Source organism: Loxodonta africana, unplaced genomic scaffold, assembly GCF_030014295.1.
Source record: "Loxodonta africana isolate mLoxAfr1 unplaced genomic scaffold, mLoxAfr1.hap2 scaffold_91, whole genome shotgun sequence".
NCBI classification, from domain to species: domain Eukaryota; kingdom Metazoa; phylum Chordata; class Mammalia; order Proboscidea; family Elephantidae; genus Loxodonta; species Loxodonta africana.
In genome coordinates, this window is record NW_026975658.1 from 56604 (window position 1) to 78108 (window position 21505).

The 21505-nt window shown below is 39.1% G+C and overlaps 1 long non-coding RNA gene across 2 annotated transcripts in view; it reads right to left on the reverse strand.

Annotated features, from left to right (window-relative positions):
- The window catches only part of LOC135230262 (uncharacterized), a 28666-nt gene extending 13319 nt beyond the window's left edge, over nt 1–15347 (reverse strand). The window contains exon 1 of one of the 2 annotated variants that reach the window (XR_010320894.1): nt 12547–15347. This is a non-coding gene — a long non-coding RNA (uncharacterized LOC135230262). The remainder of the gene's footprint in view (nt 1–12546) is intronic. The other variant, XR_010320893.1, reaches the window with a different exon arrangement.
- Between the last annotated feature and the right edge of the window lie 6158 nt (nt 15348–21505).

Consider the following 21505-nt stretch of genomic DNA (forward strand, 5'->3'; position numbering starts at 1 on the left):
GGGATTATCCACTTCCATCATACAAACATTTTTATTACCCTTGATTTTAACAGAACTATGTTATAAAAACAAATAATAAAATAAAGTATAATAAAAGAATAAATCTCATCAGTGGACTACTATCATTTTCCCCAGCCACTGAGGAGGGCAGGAGACACACAAGGGAAGGAAGATGGAGCAGTGTGAAAACTCATGCTAAGTGGGGAGGAGAGTGTTTCTGAGACAGGCCTTAGCTGCTACCACCTAGGGAAGTAGGCAGCCGTGCACAACCAACTGGAAGAAATGGCACATTATTTCTGAGACCTACTCCAGCTCATAACAAATTATGGATAACATGGGGAAGAATGAGATTTCCAGGACACTTAACTGTTTTTATGAGAAACCTGTACATAGAACAAGAGGCAGTCATCTAAACAGAACAAGGAATACAGCATGGTTTAAAGTCAAGAAAGGTGTGCATCACTGTTGTATCCTTTCACCATATGTATTCAACCTGTATGCTGAGCAAATAATCTGAGAAGCTGGTCTGAAGAAGAATAAGGCATCAGGATTGGAGGAAGACTCATTAATAACCTGAGATATGCAGATGATACAATCTTGCTTGCTGAAAGTGAAGAGGCCTTAAAGCATTTACTGCTGAAGATCAAAGACTACAGACTAACAGCCTAACAACTGGACCAATAAGCAACATCATGATAAACGGAGAAAATGTTCACGTCATTAAGGGCTTCATTTTTACTTGGATCCACAATAAACACCCACGGAAGCAGCAGTCAAGAAATCAAACGACACATTGCATTGGGCAAATCTGCTGCCAGAGGCCTCTTAAAGTGTTCAAAAGTACAGATGTCACCTTGAAAACTAATGTGCGCCTGACTCAAGCCATGGTGCTTTCAGTCGCCTCATACGCACACGAAAGGTGGGCAATGAATAAGGAAGACCAAAGAAAAATTGAAGGCATTGAATTACGGTGTTTGCAAAGAATATTGAATATACCATGGACTGCCAAAAGAATGAACAAATCTGTCTTGAAAGAAGTACAGCCAGAATATTCCTTAGAAGCAAGAATGGCGAGGCTTCGTCTCACATATTTTGGACATGTTGTCAGGAGAGATCAGTCCCTGGAGAAGCAGGTCATACTTGGTAACAAGTGGCCACAACAATCGGCTCAAACATAACGACGACTGTGAAGGTGACGATAGGTAGTTTAACATACATTTTGACCCATATGAATTAAAATTTAAACAATTATTTCATGCCTTTTTGTAGGGGTTTTAGAATATACAATTAAAATAAATGTAAACAATTAATAGAAAAAATCTCTGAAAATAAAATTTAATTTTTTTAAATCACTGCTCCATACCCCAGATCTAAATGGCTTGATATAAAGCACTGGTCTTTGTGATTCACAAAAAGGAGGTGCCAATTCCTGGAGGGGGGATGGGAGGATAGAGAGAGTTGGAAGCTGGCAAAATTGTCACGAAAGGAGAGACTGGAAGGGCTGACTCATTAGGGGGAGAGCAAGTGGGAGTACGGAGTAAGGTGTATACAAACTTATATGTGACAGACTGACTTCACTTGTAAACGTTCACTTGAAGCTCAATAAAAGCTAATATAAAAAAAAAGCCCAGCCCTGACCAATGTTTGCTTAAAAACTTTGAAAGTTTGTTCCTCTCTAAAATAAAGCAGGGTCTAACTTTAAAAATAAATAAATAAATGTAAACAATTATTAGAAAAAATCTCTGAAAATAAAATTTAATTTTTTTAAATCACTGCTCCATACCCCAAATCTAAATGGCTTGATATACAGCACTGGTCTTTGTGATTCACAAAAAGCAGGTACCAATTCCTGAACAAGAACTGAAGTGACAGGAGAAACCCCCCATGCTGTTATAGCCCTGAGTATGGGCCCTAATCCAGTGATCTGTCTTCATTAATTCCTTTTCATTTCATCTCTGTGAAAGAGGGGAGGGAGAAGGTGAGAGAGGGTTACATGTGCCTATTCTGTTCTTTAGCATCCAGTTCACTGCCAGGAACAAGTATTCGTAAGAGTCTAAAAAACGTTAAAGTACAAATAAGGAGGAAAACCTCCTAGTATATATATGTATTCGGTGGCACAAAGAGTTAAGTGCTCAGCTACTAACTGAAAGGTTGGCAGTTTAAATACACTCAGAGTTGCCTTGGAAGAAAGGCCTGGCAATCTACCTCCAAATAGTCACAGCTATTGAAAACCGTATGGAGGGCAGTCCTACTCTGAAAACTCACGGGGTCGTCATGAGTGAAAATCTACACAATGGCAACTCGATTGGTAATCTATATATGGCATAAATGTTCGGAAAATTAGTTTCTGAACATATACGCGGCATACAGAATACACTGCACATTAGTATTATGTGCCAAAACCCACTGTCATCAAGTCGATTCTAACTCACAGTGACCCCAAAGGACAGAGTAAAACTGCCCCATAGGGTTTTCACTGAAGCAGACTGCCACGTCTGTCTCCTACAGAGAGGCTGGTGGGTTCGAACCACTGACCTTTCAGTTAGCAGCCAAGTTCTTTAACCACAGAGCCACTAGGGCTCACTGCTGTCATGTACGGTGATTACATAAGCAAATTCTGAAACAAACTGCCTGGGTTTAAATCCTAACTCAATTTATCAGCTGGGTGATCTGGGCACGTTACTTTACCTCTCACTGCCTCAGTTTCCCATTTCTAAAATGGGTCTTATTCAAAAGGTTGTTACGCAGGTTAAATAAAACACACAAGGCACTTAGAAAAAGGCCTTACACACAGAATGAACACAATAATTGTTAGCTTTCATAATTATTAAGGGAATACAAACAAACGGCTAGGTTGAAGGAACTTCCATTGAGAAAGAGCTGAGTTCCAAAATTCATGTGTAAAGTCATTTACATCAACTGTTAAAGTTGTATGTTTAGATTCAAGTGATTACTGAGGTGTGTTATGATCTTGAACAGAGTTCTGGGGACTATACAGGCAGACTCTGCATGCCCTTCTCCTGCACATCCATTCCATCTCCCTTGGAGCCCAGACATCATGTTATCAATTAAACCCCTCCCACGCTGGTGGTGTACTGTTTAAGAGCTACGGCTGCTAACCAAAGGGTCATCAGTTCAAATCCACCAGGCGCTCCTTGGAAAGTCTATGGCACAGTTCTGCTCTGCCCTATAGGGCTGCTATGAGTTGGAATAGACTCAGTGGCAATGGGTTTTTAACGGGTATGAGGTAACTGTGCAGTGCTTAAAGACATACCAAAAGCAACCACGAACACAAAAGTATAGTAAAAGGTTCTTATTTCAGAGTAGCAAAACCTTAGTTTCTAACACAGTGGTGAATTAGGGTGGACTGTGGATCAAGAGGAGCCCTGGTGGCATAGTGGTTAAGAGCTCAGCTGCTAACCAAAAGGTCAGCAGTTCGAATCCACCAACTAGTCCTTGGAAACTCTATGGAATAGTTCTATTCTATGCTATAGGGTCTCTATGAGTTCGAATCAACTAGGGTCTCTATGAGTTGGAATCAACTTGATGGTGACAAGTTTGGTTTGGTGGGTGTCATGGATTGAATTATGACCCTAAAAAATGTGTGTCTCAACTTGGTTAGGCCATGATTCCCACTATTGTGTAGTTGTCCTCCATTTTGTGATTGTAATTTTACTTTAAGAGGATTAGGGTGGGATTGTAACACCACCCTCACGCAGGTCACCTTTCCCTGGGGTGTGGCCTGCACCACCTTTTATCTCTCCAGAGATAAAACCAAAGGGAAGCAAGCAGAGAGTTGAGGGCCTCAGACTATCAAGAAAGCAGCACCAGGAGCAGAGCATGTCCTCTGGACCCAAGGTCCCTGCACCTGAGAAGCTCCTTGACCATGGGAAGGCTAAGGACAAGGACCTTCTTCCAGAGCCGAAAGAGAGAGAAAGCTTTCCCTTAGAGCTGATGCCTTGAATGTGGACTATTAGCCTACTTTAATGCGAGGTATTAAATTTCTCTTGGTTAAAGCCATCCACTCATGGTATTTCTGTTACGGCAGCACTAGATGATGAAGACAGTGGGTCAAGGTGGAAGGGGTGGATGAAGGACAAAAAAAGAAAAATGGACAACAGGAGAAATATAAGAATTCAGAGAACTGTGAAAATTTAATTCCTGAATATACTTTCTTTCTCCTCCCTATAACTGGAAGGACTTTTCTCATATACAGCATATATAAGTAAATCCTGGCAATATTTAAAACACTTAGATTTTTGTAAAACTCATTCTCTGAAAATTCATGGTGGCCCCATTAATTTGTGGCTTAAAAACAACTCAGAACTAAAAAGAAGCATAAATAAATAAATAAAGGCACTGCTGTCATTTGCGGGTGATGTTCTTTTCCTGCTATCCACAACCCACACACTCGGGTTAATTTTCCAGGGTCAGTGTTCATAGACCATCCTCTTTCTCTTACCACCACCCCACCACCCTTAATTATTTAGAAAAGGCAGGGCCAGTCAGTGCTCCAAACATCAAGTTTTCTCTCCAAAATGCCAACTGGCACTTGGGGAGCAGGCTACATTCTCAGCTATCAGCACTTCCACTAGCCCCTGCAGATAAGGAACATGTCTCCACTGAACTGTTCGTTGTAATTAAAAAAAAAAGTAAAAAAACTGTTTCTTAAAAAAAAAAAAAAAAAAAACCAGGCATTTCCCTATTACCCACCCACCCCACTCTCCCACACCGAGTGCTCCCCTCACCACACACACACTCAAATGTTTCATACCAAGGGTGTGTCCCAAGCACGGGGTCTGGCTCCGCTCTTCTTTTACACCCCTTGGAGGCCTCTGGAGAAACCATACTTTTGGTTGGCAATTCCCTGAACCCTGCCTATTCAAGCTGGCACTTATTCAAAAAGGCAGGTGAGTCTTCAAGTCAGGCTTTTAAAAGGAGTTTAAGAGGTGCCAGGTGATATGCCTACTCACCCTCAAATTTCTCAAAGGTAATAATTTCTTCAGATGTTTACAATGTCTCTACTATGGGTTAATTAAATCCCTTAGGATGGTGGGCATAGGAAAATCCTCCATCTCAATGCCCCCCATTTCGAAAAAAAGAGAGGGGAATCTCCAAAATTACAAATTTCAATTTCTACATACTTGATTGAACTAAGGAGTAAGTTCCTCACATGTGTTATTCTTGGTCTGAGTCCTGGTGGTGCAGTGGGTAAGAGCTAAGCTGCTAACCAAAAGGTCTGCTGTTTGAATTCACCAGCTGCTCCTTAGAAACCGTATGGGGTAGTTCTACTCCGTCCTATAGGGTTGCTAAGAGTTAGAATTCACTGGATGGCAATTGGTTTGTTTGCTTTTCAATCTTTGGCTGAAAGGTAGACTTTGTTATCAATTTATTAAATCAACTGGTAATTTGCTGGATATTTCTCATACACGAACTTATGATGTCTTCAAATCCAGCTAATCAGGTTTAGGGAGAGAGAAACTTCTCTACCTTAGCTTCCCTGCCACTCCCACACCTTTTTCACTGATTTCCATGCCCTGTTTAAGTAACATCACTCATCACTTCTCACTGTCTAGGTTATCTGAGCCAATTCATGGCAGTCAATTCCACCTGAGCCCTAGGATACCCTCATTTACATACTCTGCCCTGTTCCTTCACCAATGGCTGACCTCACATCTCCCCTTGAATGTCTACTAGGCATCTCAAACTTAATGTGGTTCAAATAAAATTCTTCGTCCAAGTGTCTTATCTACCTCCCAGTCTTCCTTATCTCAGCAAATGTTCTCACTATCCTCTGGGTTGTTCAGGACAAAAACCTAGAAATCATCCTTGATTTCTCTCCTTTATTCAAATCTTGCATCCAATCCATTGACATATTCTGGACTCTTGGCACTACCTTAACATAAATCCTGACTCTATCCACTTCTCACTACCTCCACCTTACATCCACCATCATCTCTTGGTTAAAACTGGACTCCATGCACCGATCTTCCCTCTTATAATCTACATAACAGCATCATTTCAGTGGCTTCTCATGGCAATTAGGAAAAATTCCCAAATCCTTCCCATGGTCTTTCATGATGCGGGATTTGCTCACCATACTAACATCATTTCCTAACAGTCTTCCCTCGGTTCACTCCACACTAGCCATGACTTATTTCCTGAGCTTCCTCAAACGTGCCAAAACACTTGGTTATTTAAGGGCCTCAGAAACAACTCTTTCCTTTATTGGCAATATCCCTCCCTTCAGAACTTCATACAGCTATTCTCTCCTTTGATATAGGTCAGTTATCTCCTCAAATATCCTGCTCCCATAAGCCTTTACTATTAATCTAAAACAGCTCACCCCACTCATTCCCTCACATGCAACTCTGTCTTATTTTCAAAATATTTAGCTCTCCTTGACATTTTTTGTTAATTATTACCTGTATTTTTTCTGGTTGAGAATATATGCAGCAAAACATACACCAACTCAACAGTTTCTACCTGTACAATTTAATAACACTGGCTACATTCTTGAAGTTGTGCAACCATTCTTACCCTCCTTTTCCGAGTTGTTCCTCTGTCATTAACATAAACCCACTGCTCCTTAAGGTTCCTATCTAATCTTTTCAGTAGCTGTTGTCAATCTGATGCCATGTAGACAGTTCTTAAAAGAGCATATGCTCAAGGTGGACCATTTTTATTAGTTAAGTAAGCTAATTTTCTGGAGCCCTCATGGCACAGTGGTTAAGTGATACGGTAGCCAAGCAAAAGAAGAGCAGTTTGAATCCACCACCTGCACCTTGGAAACTCTATGGGGCAGTGCTATTCTGTCTTACAGAGTCTCTGAGTTGGAATCAACAGCAACAGCTTGGTTTTTTCTTTTTCATACTTCGGTTTTAAGATGATTCAAGGGAATGCTTTTGGTGTAATGTTTAAAGATTATCTCACGGCAATAGTTTCAGGAGTTCATTCACCCTCAGTGGCTCCAAAAAGTCTAGGGTTCATTTGAAATTCTGTTCTGCATTTTCCCCCTTTTGATCAGGGCTTTTCTATGGACTCTTTGATCAAAATGTTCAGCGACAGCAGCCGGGAACCTTCTGGTTCTTCTGGTCTCATGGCATGCTAGATGTTCTTCTAAAAAACATGAGTGGATGCTGAAGGTTATCAAATACTTATTTTATTACACCTATTAATATAATCACATTTATTTTTCCTGTACATATGGCAAATTATACTGATTCATTTTCGAATGTTAAACTAACCTTGAATTCTTGGGATAGACCCAACTTGGTCATAATATATTCTTCTTTAGAGTATTGCTGGGTTTGTTTTGCCTATTTATTTTTATATTTTGCATCTATGTTCATCAGTGACATTGGCCTGTAATTTTCCCATCTTGTGCTGCTCTTGTCAGGTTTTGGTATCAATATTCATTCTACAAGCTTTATAAAATGAGTTTGGGTATATATTTCCTTTTATATTGAAGAATTTGTGAAATATTTCTTGAATATTTGGCAGAATTTGCAGGAAAAGCCATCTGATATGAAGTTTTCTTTTTGAGAATAGTTTGAGCTCTAATTCAATTGTATTAACAGTTGTGGAATTACTTTTGCTTCCTGTTTCTTCTTGAATCGTTGTTATTAACTTACATGGTATGATACGTTTGCCTACTTTACCTAAATTTGCAAATTTATTGGCTAATACGGTTCATAACATTCTCACATTATCTTTATGTTCTGCAAGATCTGTAGTCATTTTCTTTCTAATTCCTGATATTCGTTTTTTATATCTTTATTCTTTTTCACTTGATCAATCTTGCCTAAAGTTTGTCAATTTTACTAGCATTTTCTAAGAATCAACTTTAGTCTTTGTTGATCGTCTGTTGCATGTATTCAATCATTAATAGAAACAAAAATTCCTATGAATGTTTGTTTCTGGTTTTTTCCCAACATTTTGAATGGATGTTTAACTCACTTATTTTTCAAGATTTGTTCTTTCCAATTATATTTTTAAGGCTATAAGTTTCCTATATTATATTGTCTGTACTGCACAAATTTTTATATGCACTATGTTCATAATTGTTCACTTCAAAATGTATTCTAATTTTCATTATGATGTCTTTTTTGACTCATAGTATTTTAAAATATCCAAGCACATGGAGATTTTGTATTTTCATTTTCTAAGATGTTTTTTTTTTTTTTAATTATGGTGTACTAACATAAAAAAAAAATGGAGATTTTGTATTTTCATTTTCTAAGATGGTTTTTTTTTTTTTAATTATGGTGTACTTACATAGTATCCTCTATATTATTGCAGACTCTTGAAATTTGTTGAGACTTGCTTTATAACACAGTATACAGTTAATTTTTATACACACTATGTATGTGCATGAGATGAATGTATATTCTTTCATGGTTAGATAATACACATACACATGTATCAATTTGGTATTTTTTTTACATGTTAAATCTTCTGTATCCTTGATAATTTATGGACTTCTATGTTTCTGAGGGGTGTGTTAAAAATCTATTATGATGCATGATGTCAAAAGGAGCCCCAGTAGTGCAGTGGTTAAGCACTCAGCTGTTAAACCTTTTGATTTGATCCACCAACTACTCCACAGGAGAAAGATATGACCGTTCCCTTCCATAAAGATTACAGCCTTAGAAACCTTTGGAGAAGTTCTACTCCATCCTATATTCACTATGAGTCAGAACTGACTCAACAGCACACAAGAAAAAATGTATGATGTGATGGAAACTCAGAAGTACGAAGCTAAAAAGAATTGGTCCTACCTCCAGGGTCAAAGGATGAAGGACAGAGAAAACAGCAGAGACATCCAAAAGCTTGGAAAAAGGGCTGAGAGGACAATGGTTGGTGGTTTAAGGGCTTTGAAGGGCTACCATATATACTGAGGAATCTGAAGTGCAATGTTCTTGCCTAAGGATGAAGACATGCTCATAAAGATCCTGACAAAGCTTTAGGCTTGCACCTCTGGTTGATCTTTGGGCTCCATGGGGGCAGGAAGTGAAGGCTAGGGCAGAGTTTTAGGCACTCTTGCTTAGCATTGAAAGAACGTACCAGTTCAGAGCCAATCTGCAAAGACTGGGATAATGTTACTTTTTCTTTTTGGCTACAAGCATTTAAAGAAAGCACTGTCATGTCATGAACTGACTGCTGAGAAAACAGAACAGAACTTCAGTGTCCACACATGAGAAGACATACAATCTTTGCAGAAATAGTTTGGAAACATCACTAAGCAAATGGATGACTGGCCCTCAACAATTAAAAAAAAAAAAAAAGCAAACCCTAATGACAGGAGGGAATCTGATTTCCAGAGTTACATTATAATATTTAAGATATCCAGTTTGCAACACACTATTCTAAGTCATAAAAAGAAAAAAGAAAAGGATGGTTCATTTGTTAAGAAGAAAGAAAGAAGAGAAATGAACAGAAAGCATCCCTAAGGAAACACAGATATTGGGATTACTAGACAAAGATTTTAAACCAATTGTCTTAAATTTCCTCAAAGAGCTAAACAAACCATAGACACACACACAAAAAAAGGAAACCAAGAGAAGAATGTATGAACAAGTAGAAAACATTAATAAAGAAATATTATACAAAAGAACCAAATAGAAATTATAGAGCTGAAAAGTTGAATAGCTGAAATAAAAATTTCATTAGAGGAGCTCAACAGCAGATTTGAGCAAGAAAGCAGGAAAATGTAAACTTGAAAAAGCACAACTGAAATTGTTCTAACTGAGGAGCATAAAGGAAAAAGAATGAAGAAAATGAACAGAGCCTAAGGGACCTGCGGGATAACATCAAGCATACCAATATACTCATTAAGGGAGTCCCAGAAAGGAAAGAAAGATGAAACGACAGAAAGAATATTTAAAAACATAATGACTGGAAGTTTCCCAAATGTCATCTAGATATCCAAGAAGCTCAATAAACTCAAAGGACAGTAAATACATAGATATCCACAGACAGACATAATCAAAATGTCAAAAGACGAAGACAGAAACTTGAAAGCAGCAACAGATAAGTGACCCCTAATGTACAAGAGAGTCTCAACAAGTTTAACTGTTGATTTTTCATCAGAAACCATTGAGACAAGAAAATAGTCGAATGATGTATTTAAGGTACTGGAAAAAAAATACAGAAACAAAACTATGAACCAAGATGTCAATATCTAGCAAAATTATCTTTCAAAAATGAAGGTGAAATTAAGACATGCCCAGATACACAAAACCTGAGGGAGTATGTTAGCAGCAGAACTGCCTTATGAGAAATGCTACAGGGAATCATCCTGGCTGGCACGGAAGGACACTAGACAGTAACTTGAAGCCATAAAAAGAAACGAAGACTCCGTAAAGGTAACTACTTAGATAAAACAAAGTCGGTAATATTTTTATATCACGCCTCTCTTTTTTTCATATATGATTTAAAGCACAAATGCATAAAAATACTTACACATCTCTCTTAATGGACACACAATGTATAAAGATGCAATTTTTGTAACAGCAACGTAAGTAGGGGAGGTAACTGAGCTGAATAAAAGCAGAATGTTGTATACTGTTGAAGCTAAATTTGTATTAATTAAAAGAAGATTGTTATAAACATAAGATATTAATTGTAATCCTCATGGTCACCACTAAGAAGTTAAAAAATATAAGGAAAGGAAACAAGGAGAGGATCAAAATTGTACACTTGAAAAAAATCAGTCAAACACAAAAGTGGACGGTAGTGAAGAAAATGAGAAACAAAATACGTATATGACCCACTACAAAGTAGAAGACATAAGTCCTTCCTTATCATTAATCGCTTTAAATTTAAATAGATTAAACTCACAATTGGGATCATTAAAGTTGTGTGTCAACTTTGTTGGACCATGATTCTCAGTGCTTTGGCAGTTATGATGTAGTTTAGCCGTCGTATAACGATGCAATCATTTCCATGATGAGATGTGATATAATGTGATTACCTCCATGATGGGATCTGCTGTGAGTAGCCAATCAGATCTAAGGGAGTTTCCTCGGGGGTGTGGACTGCATCCAATATAGGTGGACTTTCTGGCAAGGCTCTTGAGCTTTTGCTCACTCTGAATCCTGCAGCTGGCTCCTCTTCATCTGATCTCAAGTTTTTGGGACTTGAACTCTCAGCTTACCTTCCAATTTTGGGATTCACCAGCCTCCGCAGTCTGTGAGCCGCGGCCTACCAGCTTACCTGCCGATCTTGAGATGTGTCAGCCTTTGCAGCCTGTGAGCCACAGACCTGTTGTATGACCTGCAGATCTTGAGTTCTGCAGTCCCTGCATCTATGTGAGTCAGGAGAAGCCACAAGCCTGACCCATGGACTTGAGACTTACCAGCCTCTACAGCCTCGTGAGCCATTTTCTTGATATAAAGCTATTTATATAAAAATATATATATATATACACCTCACTGGTTTTGTTTCTCTAGAGAACCCAGCCTAAGATACCAATTAAAAGACAAACATTGGCAGAATGCATAAAAAAATCATTCGATTGCTATTAAGCTGATCTGACTCATGGTGACCCCTCCCCTCATGTGTGTCAGAGTAGTACTGACACACAAGTGTGTCAGTTCAATGGCTAATTTTTCAAAAGTAGATCACCAAGCCTTTCTTCCAAAGTGCCTCTGGGTGGACTCAAACCTCCAACATTTTGGTTAGCAGCTGAATGCATTAACCGTTTGTACCTCCCAAGGACTACAACATGTATCTATGTTTATTTCTGTATTACTTCTCTTTATACTATATACATACATACACATATACATACACACACACATAGACATCCATGAGTGGTTCATACAGATGCTTTGGACTTCAACTAGCAGGGCTCTATTAATTATTGATAGAAAAGTACTGATACCAGTTATAAATACGTATTTGTCCATTTCCCCTTTCAGATTTATTAGTTTTTGTATTTTGGAGCGCTGTTGTTAGACACGTACACATTTAGGAGTGTTGTATCTTTTTGGAGAATTGAATCTTTATTATGTTATGTCCCTACTTATTCCCAATAATACTCCTTTTTCTGAAGTATAATTTGTCTGATATTAATACAGCCACTGCAGTAGAACTGGATAATTTTCAACCATTTCAATAGGTAGCATAAGATCAAGAACTGATGGTATAAAAGGAAGAAATCGAAGCTGCATTGAAGGCATTGGTGAAAAACTATCCTCTCTCCACCATCTTCACTAACCCTGACACCAACTGTCCCTCACACAGCACTCCCTACTTCTCTGCCGGGTTCAATAACTCATTGCAATGGCCACACAGAACTCATAGTCCATATTCACGATTATGGGGTTTATTAGGGAAGTAACAGTTATAGCTCAGGCTCAACGACACTCAGAATACAGTTCTTCTATCAGGACAGCCTCTTCCCTCCTGTGCTCATAGGCGTGCCTCTGCCTGGCCTTGGGCCGGCCTCTCTCCAAAGGCACTCAGCTTTCCTTCTCCATGGGCCATCATCTCCTATAGCCGGGTCCCTGTTGCTCGGTCTCTCCTGCCATGGCATCTTACCATCTTCAGGGTTACAGCTTCCTCTCTCTATCTCAGTCTCCTGCTTCTAGGAGCTTCTCAGTGCAGGGATCTCAGGTCCATAATATACGCTCGGCTCTTGGCTGTTCTTCCTTGATGGGAGTTGAATCCTCCTCTTTGCTCTGGAACTGGTTCTCTTTGAAGGGAAAATAAACAATCCCCTTGGTGAGCCACAATTACCCTATCACACAGTCCTGCCCAAGCACCAGGGTGGATGTTATAAGACCATGGCTAGAAAGGCCACACAAAGTAAACAATCACATCACAGTACCTTGGACTCATTTTTCAAGTGAAGTACCAAAAATCCCATACAAACAGATTGGTAAAGAATATAATCAACAGCAAGAACATTTTCATACTTATGTTTTCTGTATTTGGAAGAAATCTATAGCACTATTCTTATTTTGCCAATTTAAAGGGATCACAGACATTAGTGGTAGATGTTGCAGTACCAGAAAACTCTCTGGTGAAACAGTCTGTGAGCAGTCTTACAAACACGGATATTCCACCAGAGTCAAAAGAATGATGTTACATATCATCAAAGAGAACATTTCAAGATCTAGCCTGAAGTACAATGTTGTCACTGATAGGCTAAAATCCATACACTTACAAGAAAGACTAGTTTATATGACTATTCAAATTTATGCACCAACCACTAATGCCAAAGATAAAGAAATTGAAGATTTTAAACAACTTCTGCAGCCTGAAATTGATCAAACATGCAATCAAGATGCATTGATAATTACTGGTGATTAGAATGTTAAAGTTGGAAACAAAGAAGGAAAAGTAGTTGGAAAATACAGCATCGCTGAAATAAATGACGCCAGAAATCTCATGAAAGAATTTTGCAAGACCAGTGACTCATCCACTGCAAATATTTTTTTTCACCAACATAAACGGCAACTATACACGTGGACTTTACCAGATGGAATACACAGGAATCAAACTGACTACATCTGTGGAAAGAGAAGATGGGAAAACTCATATCATCAGTCGGAACAAGGCCAGGGATCGATTGTGAAACAGACTGTCAATTGCTCACATGGAAGTTCAAGTTGAAACTGAAGAAAAGTAGAATAAGTCAAAAAGGGCCAAAGTATGACCTTGAGTATATCTCACCTGTATTTAGAGACCACCTCAAGAACACATTTTACGTGTTGAACACTAACGACTGAAGACCAGACGAGTTGTGGAATGACATCAAGGACATCACACATGAGGAAAGCAAGAGATCCTTTAAAAGACAGGAAAGAAAGAAAAGACCAAAACGGATGTCGGAAGAGACTCTGAACGTTGCTCTTGAATGTCGAGTAGCTAAAGTGAAAGGAAGAAATGATCAAGTTTTGAGTATTGAGACGCCACCAGTGATCCCTCTTACAAAAAAGACCAGAAAAAACAAGTGAAGCGATTATATTTATGACAAGCTAGGAGCCCTGAACATCAAAGGTAAAGTTAGAAAACGGACTGAGCGGCAGGGGGAGGGAGAGACTATTCAGAAGTGGAGAGGAGTTACTGGACCTGAACAGCCAGGAACCCTCAGGCACCGTTCCCTGGAGCGACTGCAGTGGGGCTGGCAGTGGCGTTCCACAGGCGTTTAGCTCAGGGAAGGACAGCAAGTTGCACAGACTACTCACACCTCCAGAACAAGAGAAGAACGGCACTCTCGGCAAAAGCTAATTACTTGTGTTTATTTTACCACGCCCCCAGCCCCCAAGCCGGCTTCAGTGGCTGTCAACTTCCCTGGGCCTGAGATAGGCCCTGGTACCACTCTGAGCCATTTCTCCATCCTTGAAGAAGGTATAAGTTCACAACTGAGGGAAAGATAATCTGCCAGCTCAATTAAGCTGGGGAGCTCAGGACAGAAGTAGCTCTTGTTCAGGCACAAACGGTCCATGGGCTTTGAATACCTTTCACCCCAGCATGGACCTGTGTGGGCCCATTTCAGGAGAATACGCCCTTGTTGCCAGACTGCAACTGTTTCAGCTGAACGGTGGAAAGATGGGTGTTTGATGTTTGACACTGCTTTGCCTATTAAACAGGGTCTTCACCTACCCACATCAGGGGCCTAAGGACTGCTGGCTCCACCCACAATACCTGGCCACCTGTGACAGGGCTCCAAGGATAAGTAGTACCGCCCAGAACTTACAACCAAAAGCATTGGGTACCCATCGCCCTTCTGCAGAACCCACCCGTGTGCTCTACAGAACAGGGATGCACTTTCCTCACAGACACTCAGAGCACAGCTGTCAGACCCCTGCCTTGATCAGACTCGGACCCCCTACTGCAGCCAGATACTTCTGCCTACACCAATAACCCCTGCCCCTCTAAGACTGTAGGACAGAGCCTGTACCTTACACTTTATGACCAACTACCTGGGCACCTGAGTTGAATCCATACAAGAAAAGTAAATGAACTCCTAGGCTCATATGCCTGGTAACAGTGCTAGCCATCTGGTGATAGTACATTAGAGCTTCAAAGGTGAAAATAATCAACCTAGCGCACTCAAGCAGCTTATTTGGGAATACCAAAACTAAACAAAGCAAGAATCTAGGATACAAAAAGCAAGCATAAAATAAACTAATACAATAACTTATAGATGGCTCAGAGACAACAGTCAATATCAAATCACATAAAGAGGCAGACACGGGGGCAGGACCAAGATGGCTGACTAGGTAGAAGATTCCGCTTATCCTTCTTGAAACAAAGACTCGAAAAAACAAGTGAACTGATTACATAAAGGACAATCTACAAACCCTGACCATCAAACACAGAACTAAGGAGTTGACCTGAGTGACGGGGGAGCGAAAGCCACACTGCAGCAGGGACTGCTTCCGGAGCCAGTGTCCCACGCCGCAGCCTTGAGCCCTCGCGGTTTCCTGGTGTCAGAGTGGTGGGGCTGATTGTGGTTTACTGAGACAGGGAAGAACAGATATAGGCCTAACCCTCAGGACCAACCTCAGAGGGGACCCAGGCAGCACACGCAGGCTCCACACAGACGCGGCTGACAGGGAAACGAAAAACTATAGGGAAGCAGCGACTGGTTTTGGAGCCTGGAGTGCAGCGTCCCAGAAAGGAAACCTTGGTGCTGGGCTTTGGACTAAATGTGGGGGAGCCGATTGTGGCTTCTTGAGACAGTGTGAGCATGGATGCAGCCCTAACCCTCTGGGACAGTCTCAGCAGGGATCCAGCCAGCACACACGAGCGACACAATGCTCTGGAATCTCAGAAAAAACAGTTCTCACCAAACAACATAAGTAACTTTGTATGTTTTGCCAGGCTACTCTCTTCTATATATCTGATTCCACCCCTCATTGCCCCAGCCAGCTTCATTAACATTGGAATCCTCTGTGCCAGAGAGTGAAGTGCACTGCTGAATTTTTTTCTTCTTTCTTTTCTAACCCATTCTCCTGGCCTGAGAAAAGCAGCATTTAACAATCAAAGAAAAAATCCTTCCCTGACTTCCCTAAACTGAAATAACAGTACAGAATCAGCTCCATCCAGGCATTAACAGACCCATAGTCTTTGGCTTTCACCCTACAGGTAACTAGGTGGCTATTACAATGTAAAGGCAATTCTGATAGAGATCTGACCATAATTGTTTTAGCTCAGCAGTGGAAAGGCAAGTTTTGGAGGTCAGATACCTCTCTACCTACTAAACAGAGCCCTCGCTGATCCACACCAGCGAACTGAGGGCTGAGACTCCACCCACACCACCTAGCCACCTGCTAGAGGGGTCTGAGAATAGTGACGCCTACCCAAGCATTGGGTGCCTAAGATACAGCTGCAAAGCCCACCCACCAGAGTGCTCTAGAGAATAGAGCCACACCTACCTCACTGACACTTGAAGGAAGGCTGTCAGCATCCTGCCCTCCTCGAAATGTGACCCCCTGCCACTAATAGAAACTGGTGCATACAACCATCACCACTACTCCTCTAAGATAACAGGTGAGAGCCTACACCACACACTAGGTGACCAGCTATCAGGACACCTGAGCTGATTCTATTCAAGAATAGTGAATGGACTCATACACTTATATACCTGGTGACAGCTCAGGCAAGCTGGTAACAGGACGTAAGTGATTCAAAAGCTACATCAATCACGATACCACAATCTAGTAGCCCATCTGGGTGTACTGTAACAAAACAAAATAAGAAGATAAGACTCAGTGAGCAAATATAAAATATTACAATATCTTATAAATGGCTCAGAGACAGCAGTCGACATCAAATCACATGAAGAAGCAGACCATGATTCCTTCTACAAACCCCCAAATCAAAGAATCAAAATCATTCCCAGATGTAGATACATTCCTAGAATTGCCAAATGTAGAATATAAAAAAATTATATACAGAATGCTTCAAGACATCAGGAATGACCTCACAAATGAAATAAGGCAATCTACAGAAAACACCAAGGAATACGTGGATAAAGCAGTTGAAGATATCCAAAAGATTATTCAACAACATAGTGAAAAAATTAATAAGCTGTAAGAATCCATAGAGAGACAGCATTCAGAAATCCAAAAGATTAACAATAAAGTCACAGATTCAGACAACTCAATAGGAAGTCACAGGAGCAGAATAGAGGAACTGGAATGCAGAGTGGGGGAGCTGGAGGATAAGACAATTGACACAAATATAGTTGAAGAAAAATCAAATAGAATTTAAAACTATGAAGAAACCCTAAGAATCATGGGGTACTCTATCAAGAATAATTTGCGTGTGATTCGAGTTCCAGAACAGGGAGGGATAACAGAAAATACAGAGAGAACAGTGGAAGATCTGATGGCAGAAAAATTCCCTGGCATTGTAAAAGATGAAAAGATATCTACCCAAGATGCTCACCGAACCTCATACAAAATAGATCCCAAAAGAAAATCACCAAGACATATCATCAAACCTGCCAAAACCAAAGATAAAGAGAAATTTCAAAAGCACCCAAGGATAAAAAAAAAGTTACCTACAAAGGAGAATCAATAAGTTTGCACTACTCGGCAGAAATCATGCAGGCAAGAAGACAATGGGATAACATATATAGAGCACTGAAAGAGGAAAAACTGTCAGCGAACAATCATATATCCAGCAAAATTCTAAAACATGAAGGTGAAATTAAGATATTTACAGATAAACACAAGCTTAGAGAATTTGCAAAAACCAAACCAAAACTGCAAGAATTACTGAAGGAAATTCTTTGGTCAGAAAATCAATAATATCAGATACCAACACAACACAAGGTCACAGAACAAAACATCCTGATATCAACCCAGATAGGGAAATCACAAAAACAAAATAAGATTAATTAAAAAATTGCTCAAAACAGGGAATCATTGATGTGATTATATAAAAGATTACGATAGTGAAAAAAGAGGGACTAAATACAGGAGGCTTAGAAATTACATATGGAGAGGAAACCAAGGCGATACAGGGCGAAACAACTTAGGTTTTTACTTACTCAAACCAGGGTAAATATTAAGGTAACCACAACAAGGTCTAACAATTCCATACTTCAAAATAAAAACCAAGATAAACATAACGACTCACCAAAATAAATTCAACTACTATAAAAAGGAGGAACACACATTCTACAAAGAAAAACTCAGCACAAAAAAGTAAATGGAAAATGAAATTGTCAAAAACAGGTATCAAAATGACAGCACTAAACTCATACTTGTCTATAATTACACTTAATGTAAATGGACTAAATTCACCAATAAAGAGACAGAAAGTTGCAGACTGGATAAAAAAACACGATCAGTCTGTATGCTTCCTAAAAGAGACACGCTTTAGAGTTAAGAGACACAAATAAACCAAAACTGAAAGGATGGATAAAAATATATCAAGCAAACAACAATCAAAAAAGAGCAGGAGAGGCAATATTAATTTCCAACAAAATAGAGTTTCAAATTAAATCCACCACAAAGGATAAAGAAGGACACTACATAAAGATTAAAGGGACAATTTACCAGGTACATATAACTGTATTAAATATTTATGCACCCAATGATAGGGCCACAACATTCATAAAACAAATGTTAACAGAATTAAAAAGTGAGATAGACACCTCCACAATTATAGCAGGAGACTTCAACACAACACTCTCGGTGAAGGATAGGAAATGCAGTAAGAAGCTCAATAGAGACACGGAAGATCTAAGTGCTACAATTAAACAACTTCACTTCATAGACTTATACAGAACACTCCACACAACAGCTGCAAACTATAATTTCTTTTCTAGTGCACATGAAACATTCTCTAGAATAGATCACATATTAGGTCATAAAACAAGCCTTTGCAGAACCCAAAACATTGAAATATTACAAAACATCTTCTCTGAATGAAAGACCATAAAAGTAAAAATCAATAACAGAAAAACCAGGGAAAAGAAATCAAATGCTTGGAAACTGCACAATACCCTGCTCAAAAAAGACTGGGTTATGGAAGACCTTAAGGAGGGAATAAAGAAATTCACAGAATTCAATAAGACTGAAAACACTTCCTATGAAAACCTTTGGGACATGGTGAAAGCAGTGCTCAGAGGTCAATTTATATCAATAAAGGCACACATATTAAAGAAGAGCCAAAATGAAAGAACTCTCCCTACAACTTGAACAAACAGAAAGAGAGCAACAAAAGGAACTGTCAGGCACCAAAAGAAAGCAAAAAATAAAAACTACAGCAAAATTAAATGAATTAGAGAATAGAAAAACAATTGAAAGAGTTAACAAGGCCAAAAACTGCTTCTTTGAAAAAATTAACAAAATTGATAAACCATTGGCCAGACTGACTAAAGAAATACAGGAAAAGAAACCAATAATCCGAATAAGAAATGGGATGGGCCATATCACAACAGATCCAACTGAAATTAAAACAATCATATCAGATTACTACAAAAAATTGTATTCTAACAAATTTGAAAACCTAGAAAAAATGGATGAATTCCTAGAAACACACTACCTACCTAAACTAACACAAACTGAAGTAGAACAACTAAATAGACCCATAACAAAAAAAAGAGATTGAAAAGGTAATCAAAACACTCCCAACAAAAAAAAAGCCCTGGCCCTGATGGCTTCACTGCAAAGTTCTACCAAACTTTCAGGGAAGACTTACCACTACTACTGAAGGTATTTCAAAGCATAGAAAAGGACGGAATACTACCTAACTCCTTCTATGAAGCCAGCATAACCCTGATACCAAAACCAGCAAAAGACAACACAAAAAAAGAAAATTACAGACCTATATCCCTCATGAACATAGATGCAAAAATCCTCAACAAAATTCGAGCCAGTAGAATTCAACAACATATCAAAAAAATAATCCACCATAACCAAGTAGGATTTATACCAGGTATGCAAGGTTGGTTCAATATTAGAAAAACAATTAATGTAATCCACCACATAAAAAAAGGACAAGAACCAAATAATTTTATCAATTGATACAGAAAAGGCATTTGACAAAGTCCAACACCCACTCATGATAAAAACTCTCAGCAAAATAGGAATAGAAGGAAAATTCCTCAACATAATAAAGGGTATTGATACAAAGCCAATACCCAGCATCATCCTAAATGGAGAGAGCCTGAAAGCATTTCCCTTGAGAACGGGAAACAGACCAGGATCCCCTTTATCACTGCTCTTATTCAGCATTGTGCTAGAGGTCCTAGCCAGAGCAACTGGGCTAGACAAAGAAATAAAGGGCATCCAGATTGGTAAGGAAGAAATAAAATTATCTCTATTTCCAAAGACATTATCTTATACACAGAAAACCCTGAGGAATCCTCAAGAAAACTAATAGAAGGGTTCAGCAAAGTTTCAGATTACAATACAAACACACAAAATCAGTTGGATTCCTCTATATCAACAAAAAGAACATTGAAGAGGAAATCATCAAATGAATACCATTCACAGCAGCCCCCAAGAAGATAAAATACTTAGGAATAAACCTTACCAAAAATGTAAAAGAGCTATACCAAGAAAACTACAAGGTACTACTGCAAAAAAAACAAAAGGGACCTACGTAATTGGAAAAACATATCTTGCTCGTGGATAGGAAGACAACATTGTAAAATTGTCCATTCTATCAAAAGCCATCTATAGATACAATGCACTTCCGATCCAAATTCCAATGACACTTTTTAAACAGATGGAGAAACAAATCACCAACTTCATATGGAAGGAAAAAAAGTCGCGGATAAGTAAAGCATTACTAAAAAAGGACAAAGTGGGAGGACTCACTCTGCCTGATATTAGAACAAATTATACTGTCACAGTAGTCAAAACAGCCTGGTACTGGTACAGCAACAGACACATAGACCAATGGAACAGAATTGAGAATCCAGATATAAATCCATCCACATATGAGCAGCTGATATTTGCCAAAGGCCCAGTGTCAGTTAATTGGGGAGAAGATAGTCTTTTTAACAAAAGTTGCTGCTGTAACTGTATAGCCACCTCCAAAAAATGAAACAGGACCCCTACCACACACCATGCACAAAAACTAACTCCAAATGGATCAAAGACCTAAACATAAAATCTAAAACGATAAAGATCATGGAAGAAAAAATAGGGACATTAGGAGACCTAATACATGGCATAAACAGAATACAAAACATTACCAAAAATGATGAAGAGAAACCAGATAACTGGGAGCTCCTAAAAATCAAACACCTATGCTCATCTAAAGACTTCACCAAAAGAGTAAAAAGACCACCTACAGACTGGGAAAAAGTTTTCAGCTAAGACATCTCCACCCGGTGCCTGATCTCTAAAACCTACATGACTCTGCTAAAACTCAACCACAAAAAGACAAACACCCCAATTAAAAAATAGGCAAAGGATATGAACAGACACTTCACTAAAGAAGACATTCAGGCAGGTAACAGATACATAAGGAAATGCTCTCGATCATTAGCCATTAGAGATATGCAAATCAAAACTACAAT